Below are 8,757 nucleotides of genomic sequence, written 5' to 3' on the forward strand. Positions count from 1 at the left end.
GAATTCATCCTATAAGCATGCGAATATGAGTGTGCACAGCCTAAACACAGGCGACACTCTTCTGCATGATGGTAACCACAAAATTCAAAAACATTACAGAAACTACTCTAAATGTCCAACATAACTGAACATTAAACACTAACATAAACTAACAACTTCTTTCCCTATACTGAAAAACACATAAAATAACACTTTACTCCCTAAATTTACTCTCCTAATGCAGTCCCTTGCAAAGCATGCTGGGAACTACGGATCCTCTGCACAGTTAGTTATGTCAACAATAATGTGCGTGTTTCACACAGCAATGTTAAGTTGACTGAACAAACACTTACTAAGTAAAGCTGACAATACTCAATTTTAGTAGAAACAACGCAGTTAAATTACGTTCATGTAGTTAAATGAGTTTTTTAAGTAATGAGAACAAGGGTGGTTTGAGTGAAACTAAACAGTGAAAGTTCATTTTTTTGAGTGCAGGTGTCCAGCAGACAGTTGACTATAAAAGGGTGTTACAGTTTTTTTCAATTGCTAACAAGCGTTTAGCAATACTTAAAGTACTTTTTCTAAACTCTTAACACAGCAACACACAAACATCACACAATTAGCCAAATAGTTAATTTTCTGCCCCAAACCATATTTTGTTATATAAACACAAACTCCACATTTCAAAACGCTAAAAACCTTTTTCAACATATACTAACTCTATCAAAACACAGCAAACCTGGTTCAAAATCGAGTCATTCTGTCAAAACATAGCACTAGTTTTCTATTCAACATGAACATATAGTCGATCAAAGCGCAATGACTGTCAAAATACTAACAGTTGATGGCATTATGAAAACTGCATTGCTTGTCATGTTTCGGTTCTAACTGGAGAAAATATGAAATCTATTGTTTTTGTAATTCAGTTTCCTTTTACTACAGTAATAGTATAATGCATGTAAGGCATTCTACATGTTTGGTTGAGTGTTGAATGTGTGCATTCTTGGCAACAGCGTGAGTCATTATTTTATAGAATGTGCAGTAGAAAAAGAGAAGAAGAAAGTAACAGAATTGCTCAGGGCAGCTACTGGTCAGATGAGTCCCCTATGCAGGACTTCAGTGCCCCCCTTGGTTGAAATCTCTTTCTGGGGTTGGGTGTGTGGTGTTGATGTTGCCCTCATAGAGGTTGGGATGGTGTCCCCTTGGTAGTTATTGCCCTACGCAGACCACATATTCTGCATATATGGAACAGTGGTAGTGGAATCGTTGTAGTAAAAGCTTTACATGAAGCTTTTACTGAAATGAAAACATGAAATTGCTGCCATTGATCAACAACAAATCCAACATACATGGCCTTTGGTTACTGTTGAAGCTTTTTTCCACCACAGAATAAAAAAAAGTATAAAAGGTAATTGTGACTTTTTATTTCACAATTCTATTTTTTTTTTTTTTTTTTTTGCAATTGTGAATATACATCTCACAATTCTGACTTTTTCCACTCACAGGAATTGAGTTTAAAAAGTCAGCAGAATTGTGAGATAAAAAGACATAATTACCTTTTTAATTTTCTATTCATGGCAAAAATAAGATTTCATAGGTTCCATGTGTAAGTGAAAAAAACAGAGATGCACAGTCCAGCATTCTTCCTCCTCTCCTATACCTCTTCTTCTCACTTGTCTTGATCCGACTTCTCCTTTCCACCTTCATCTATTCTTCTCCCTTACCACACTGAACAAATCCGATTCAAAGATATTTTACTGTGCATGTCCATGTAATGGAAAGAACTTCAACACCTGACTATGCTTCCAACTGAGATTGAAATCTGCTATTTCTCAATATTTAAGTGATCTGCTAACTAAAAATGCTTATCAATTGTTTCAGTATTTGTTTTATATATTTTTTTCAATACTTTTGAGCTGCTGTTGTTGCAGAATTAGAGGTTTTATCCTATATTTAAAGATTGGAACATTGGGTCTTCATTTCTGACTTGCTGTGTTTAAGCATTTGCAAATAAGATGAGAAAGATCCATGATTTTGGTATGAGGTAAGCTTATATGAAAAGAAAATTTAAACATTTAAGAAATGTGTTAATTGACTGCATTTTGTGTGAAAACAACATTAATTGTGTTAATGGTATGGCCACAACAGACGGATGTTCTGCTAAATGTGTTTAGAGTTTTGAAAATGTGACTAAAGAATGGACAAAAGTATGTTAGCAATTGAAAAAAACTGTAAAAGCCCTTCCCATTTCATGCTGTCAGCAATGGCACCACATGGAAGAGAATGTCACAAGACCTGAGAAAGAAAATAATTTCTTTACACCAGAAAGAAAAAAAAAATGAAAAAAGATGGAACTTCAACCATCTCAAAGAGACGTCCAGGTCGTCCACAGAAGTTAACACATTGACAGGAGTGTCTTCTGATGACAAAAGAAGAAAATCGGCATGCAAGTTCACTGCAGTTATCTAAAGTAGAAAACTAAACTGGGGTGACTATTTCCCATGACACAATAGGACATACACTGCAGAGGAATGGCATGCATGGGTGCCGTCCATGAATGAAGCCTCTCCTAAAGCCCAGGCACAAAAAAGCCCACCTAGGGTTTGCCAGGGCCCATGCTTGACAAAGATGAAGACTACTGGGACTCTACTGTATACTCTGGAGTGATGAGACCAAGATAAATGTTTTTGGAACTGATGGCTTCAAGCTGCATGGCATCACAAAGGTGAGGAATACAAAGACAAATGCATGGTGCCTACAGTGAACATGGTGGTGGCAGTGTCCTTATGTGGGGCTGCATGAGAGCTGCTGGTGTCGGGGAGCTGCATTTCATTGATGGCATCATGAATTCACAGACGTACTGCTCTATAATGAAAGAGAAGATGCTACCATCACTCCGTGTACTTGGGTGTCATGCACTTTTCCAACATGACAATGATCCTCAACACAAATCTAAGCCCACTGTTGGATTTCTGAAGAAGAACAGGGTGAAAGTGATTCAGTTGCCAAGTATGTCTCCTGATCTGAACCCAATCGAACGCCTGGATTGATTGCTCCTGTCTGCTCCTGACTGCCTCGCTGCTCAGAGTGGTTTGCGTCTGTAATTCAGTATAGCTTTGTTTTGAATCTCTTACTATCATTCATTGTTGTTTATATTATCATTACCATATATTTAATATTGCCTATCACATTAATCTGACATCGCTAGCCTTTAATCTTTTAATCTAAATCGCTATCACAACGCGTTTGCATCTCGCTAGCTTGTTAACTTGTCATAGTTCTCTCGCGCGCTCCTTTTTCTACGCGTTCATCAAACAGCTGTGGTAAGTCAGATCAGTCCACAAACATGGTGAGTCATGTCATCCTCTCCTTCTATTGTTACTTGCTCTGCCTGTCACATGCATAGTATAGCTTTCTCTGTCAGCAACGAGAGATTTATATGTCATAAATGTAGGGAAATAGTCAGAGACAATATACACCAGCCACCATAGTCACGTTTGCTGGGAACCAGAGCACCTAACATCAAAGCAAATTTAAAAGTGCTGATTAATGCTAATCGTAAATACTTTAAAATTATTATTCACGTCGGCACTAATGATGTTCGACTTTGCCAGTCGGAGATCACTAAAATGAACATTAAAGAGGTGTGTGAACTCGCAATTACAATGTCAGAAACAGTCATTTGCTCTGGTCCCCTTCCTGTTTGCAGAGGTGTAAAGTACTTGAGTAATTTTACTTGATTACTGTACTTAAGTATTATTTTTGGGGATTTTTACTTTACTTGAGTACATTTAAAAATCAATACTTTTACTTTTACTTGATTACATTTTTTGAGAAAAAAGAGTACTTTTTACTCCTTACAATTTTATTTACAGTCAAAAAGTACTTATTTTTTGGAGATCACTTCATTCTATTTTCTTTTGCTATTACCAAACCAATTGAATTGCGCTGATGACCAGTTTAATTTAAAGGTTATTTATTCAATGAGATTCATTTTCACATTCCATGGAATTGGTCAGACATGTTCATTGGTCCTTTGGAAGTGACGTCATGTTGCATCAATTACCACAATGCACAGCACCTTGACCTCAAAGAATATACACTAACAAGAAGCGACACTCAACAGAATGTTCCATTGCAACACCTGCGCCAGCAGCGGCCTTGCATTTCCGCCATTTTGGGGTGAAGGCGACTTGGCAGTCCACTAGTTTCTATGGCAATATCAGCTGCTTTGTTTAAAAAAAAAAAAAAAAACTTTTTTGCTCTCAGTCAGTTTGGGTTAAAACTCTTTAAAAGATCTAGTATTAGTATTAGACTTATAAACACTGAATTAATACCGACATATGAAATTGAAATTATGACATGCATCAGAAAAATTGGGAATGTTGGACAATAAATATATGAATATAACAGCTTGATTTTGCAGTGTTGTCTAATGTCCATTGAAGCAAAAGTGTCCAAAAGTGGGAATTATGTGATAATGGACACAGCAGATCATAAGATCATTATGTTTGTAGCGTGATCCATTAAAATGTACAATATAGCTTATTTCAGTTCAGATCTAGATATTATTATTATTACTCCACTAGGTCTGAAATATATTGTTCGCTGCAAACATGATGATCTTAAATTAATTAATTATTAATTTACTATTAATAAATGTGTAAAGTTTCATAAAATGAAAATGCTCAATAAAGTAGGCTAACTGCGTTACCTCAGATGGATGAATGGTTGGATTCCACAACTGGTAAAATAAAACATATATAAGACAATACAACATTTTCTGTAGGAGCCATACAATTTACTGGTGACTTAATTTAAAAAACTGTTCTACTGTGCTTCTGATTTGGCAGTGAAATTCACCAATTTTGGGTGTGAAGGATTCAATGGTCCAGTTAGTATTTTCACCCCATAATGGTGGCCGCGCTACCGGAGCGCCATCTAGTGACTGCTGCCTAAAAAGTATCAGAGTGTCACCTCTTGGGTTCTAAGCTCTTTGTTGACCAGGAAATTACAGTGGGTACGGAAAGTATTCAGACCCCCTTAAATTTTTCACTCTTTGTTATATTGCAGCCATTTGCTAAAATCATTTAAGTTCATTTTTTTCCTCATTAATGTACACACAGCACCCCATATTGACAGAAAAACACAGAATTGTTGACATTTTTGCAGATTTATTAAAAAAGAAAAACTGAAATATCACATGGTCTTTCAGTATTCAGACCCTTTGCTGTGATACTCTTATATTTAACTCAGGTACTGTCCATTTCTTCTGGTCATCCTTGAGATGGTTCTACACCTTCATTTGAGTCCAGCTGTGTTTAATTATACTGATTGGACTTGATTAGGAAAGCCACACACCTGTCTATGTAAGACCTTACAGCTCACAGTGCATGTCAGAGCAAATGAGAATCATGAGGTCAAAGGAACTGCCTGAAGAGCTCAGAGACAGAATTGTGGCAAGGCACAGATCTGACCAAGGTTACAAAAAAATTTCTGCTGCACTTAAGGTTCCTAAGAGCACAGCGGCCTCCATAATCCTTAAATGGAAGATGTTTGGGACGACCAGAACCCTTCCTAGAGCTGGCCGTCCGGCCAAACTGAGCTATCGGGGGAGAAGAGCCTTGGTGAGAGAGGTAAAGAAGAACCCAAAGATCACTGTGGCTGAGCTCCAGAGATGCAGTCGGGAGATGGGAGAAAGTTGTAGAAAGTCAACCATCACTGCAGCCCTCCACCAGTCGGGGCTTTATGGCAGAGTGGCCCAACGGAAGCCTCTCCTCAGTGCAAGACACATGAAAGCCTGCATGGAGTTTGCACCTGAAAAAAACACCTGAAGGACTCAAAGATGGTGAGAAATAAGATTCTCTGGTCTGATGAGACCAAGATAGAACTTTTTGGCCTTAATTCTAAGTGGTATGTGTGGAGAAAACCAGGCACTGCTCATCACCTGTCCAATACAGTCCCAACAGTGAAGCATGGTGGTGGCAGCATCATGCTGTGGGGGTGTTTTTCAGCTGCAGGGACAGGATGACTGGTTGGAATCGAGGGAAAGATGAATGCGGCCAAGTACAGGGATATCCTGGATGAAAACCTTCTCCAGAGTGCTCAGGACCTCAGACTGGGCCGAAGGTTTACCTTCCAACAAGACAATGACCCTAAGCACACAGCTAAAATAACGAAGGAGTGGCTTCACAACAACTCTGTGACTGTTCTTGAATGGCCCAGCCAGAGTCCTGACTTAAACCCAATTGAGCATCTCTGGAGAGACCTAAAAATGGCTGTCCACCAACGTTTACCATCCAACCTGACAGAACTGGAGAGGATCTGCAAGAAGGAATGGCAGAGGATCCCCAAATCCAGGTGCGAAAAACTTGTTGCATCTTTCCCAAAAAGACTCATGGCTGTATTAGATCAAAAGGGTGCTTCTACTAAATACTGAGCAAAGGGTCTGAATACTTAGGACCATGTGATATTTCAGTTTTTCTTTTTTAATAAATCAAAATTTTTGCAAAAATGTCAACAATTCTGTGTTTTTCTGTCAATATGGGGTGCTGTGTGTATATTAATGAGGAAAAAAAATTAACTTAAATAATTTTAGTAAATGGCTGCAATATAACAAAGAGTGAAAAATTTAAGGGGGTCTGAATACTTTCCCTACCCACTGTATAACAGTCAGTGGAAGAAAATGGAGGAAGTCAAAAATCAGCCACAGAATCAAGAGCACCCATGGCCAACAGTTCATCTGATGATGAAGATTTTTTCGCTTCTTTGAAACAGACAACACATGAAGCCAGCAAAGAGTTGGATGGATATCTGGCCTGTGTTTCAGACACCAGTGTTTCAGGCACTGCAGGATTGATTTTTAGCCCCAAAAGAGCTAGGCTTGACACTCACAATTTTGACAATCAGCTTCTGCTTAAGTTAAATCCGAGGTTTTGCAACTTTGAGTAGCATGTTGCATACTGGCATTAGGTAGTAGTCTTATAGTTTGATAATTAAATACAATTAAACACAAACAGTTCTAAAGGAGGATAAAACTTTGTATGTGGTTCATTGACTTCATGTTTTTAGAGATTAAATGCTTAAACAAGAATCTCTAGTTTTCATTCTTGCTGTTACTTTTACTTTTTTAATACTCAAGTACAATTTTAATGTAGTACTTTTTTACTTTTACTCGAGTATGATCCTGGACAGATACTTTTACTTTTAATTGAGTAAAATTTTCACTCAGTACTTGTACTTTCACTTGAGTAACATTTTTGAGTACTTTTTACACCTCTGCCTGTTTGTTGGAGTGATGAGATAGTTAGAAGATTATCATCACTCAATGACTGGCTGTCTAAGTGACGTCCGCAGAATAATATAGGTTTCATAGACAATTGGAAAAGTTTTCGGGGCAGACCTGGGGCCGTATTCACAAAACATTTTATCTTACCACTAGAGTTGTTCCGATTCCGATACCAGTATCGGAAATGCCTCCGATACTGCCGAAAATGCTGGCATCGGAATCGGCGAGTACTGGAGTCCAGGCACCGATCCGATACCATATCATTTTTTAGAAATAGGAATCGATTTACTGTTAGCTCCGTTAGCTTACATTTCTTCTTCGCCGCTCTTAAAACAGTTGCGCTGTTGTTTTAGAGGGGCGAAGTAGAACTGACCACCTGACTTCTCCTTAAAAGGAGCTAACCATAGAGCTAACGTTAACGCATCATGTCGGCAGTTTGGCAGTACTTTACAGTGGATTTTCCCACCAGTAAGACGGCGAAATGCAACATATGCAAAGAAGCAATTTCGAGGGGTGGCACGAATGTTGCAAATTTCAACACCAGCAACTTAATAAAACATTTGAAGACGCGTCACACTAAAGAGCACGACGAATTTACCAAAGCTAAGGCAGGGTTGCCAACTCTCACGCATCTGGCGTGACACTCACGCTTTCAGCATCAATCTCACGCTCTCACGCACACGCAAGAAATGTCACGCCAAAATCCATTCTTCTCCCCTCTCAATCCGTTACTTTCTGTTGATGACTAGATCACAGCGTATTAATTACAGGAGAGGAGTTTAAGGCCCACAGCTGTTACATCTCCCTACAACGTTCTCGCTGCAGTATTCTTTGATCGTTGATTGGCTGAAAACCTTGCACCTGACACGTCAGTTGCGTGTGAGAAGTTCAGGGAGAGTTCGGAGCATAGATTCGGAGTCGGAGTCGGCACGTGTCAAAGTTTGGAAGACAATCAAGGTAAGCAAATAATAAAATGGTGAGCCTTGTCACTACAGACGTAGCCTTGCCTAATCAGTCTGTGTGCCGAGACTAAGTTACAGACTTCAACTATAGTTGCAAATGTTGTCTGACGTGCGTTATGATGTGGGCTAGCTAAATTGTTCAATAAAAATAGTCTCATGTAGAGTCCGAAATTAACACCCGCCAAGAGAGAGCGAGAGAGAGAGCGAGAGAGAGAGAGAACCCCGGCCGCGCGCGCGCACTCAATATACAGAGCGGCCAAAGCGTCAAACTTTCCCGTACTTTCTGACAAGCGTCTTTGACAAAGCGGCCATAGCTTCTTTGCAGCTCAAGTCGGCGGCGGTGTGTACGTAACGTTACAGTTAACGCTCTATTTGTTGACGGTGCTGAGGAAAAATGATATGTGAAGCTCCTGCCACTGGAAGAAGCGGTCGCCGCCCATTTGTGGCCGCGCACCCATCAAAGCCGCGCAGAACGTCTTCAGCACTCCCGGATCGTGCACACTCCGCCGCTGGCCAGGCTGCTTCTGC

The sequence above is a fragment of the Megalobrama amblycephala genome, linkage group LG4, assembly GCF_018812025.1.
Source record: "Megalobrama amblycephala isolate DHTTF-2021 linkage group LG4, ASM1881202v1, whole genome shotgun sequence".
In the NCBI taxonomy this organism is placed as follows: Eukaryota; Metazoa; Chordata; class Actinopteri; order Cypriniformes; family Xenocyprididae; genus Megalobrama; species Megalobrama amblycephala.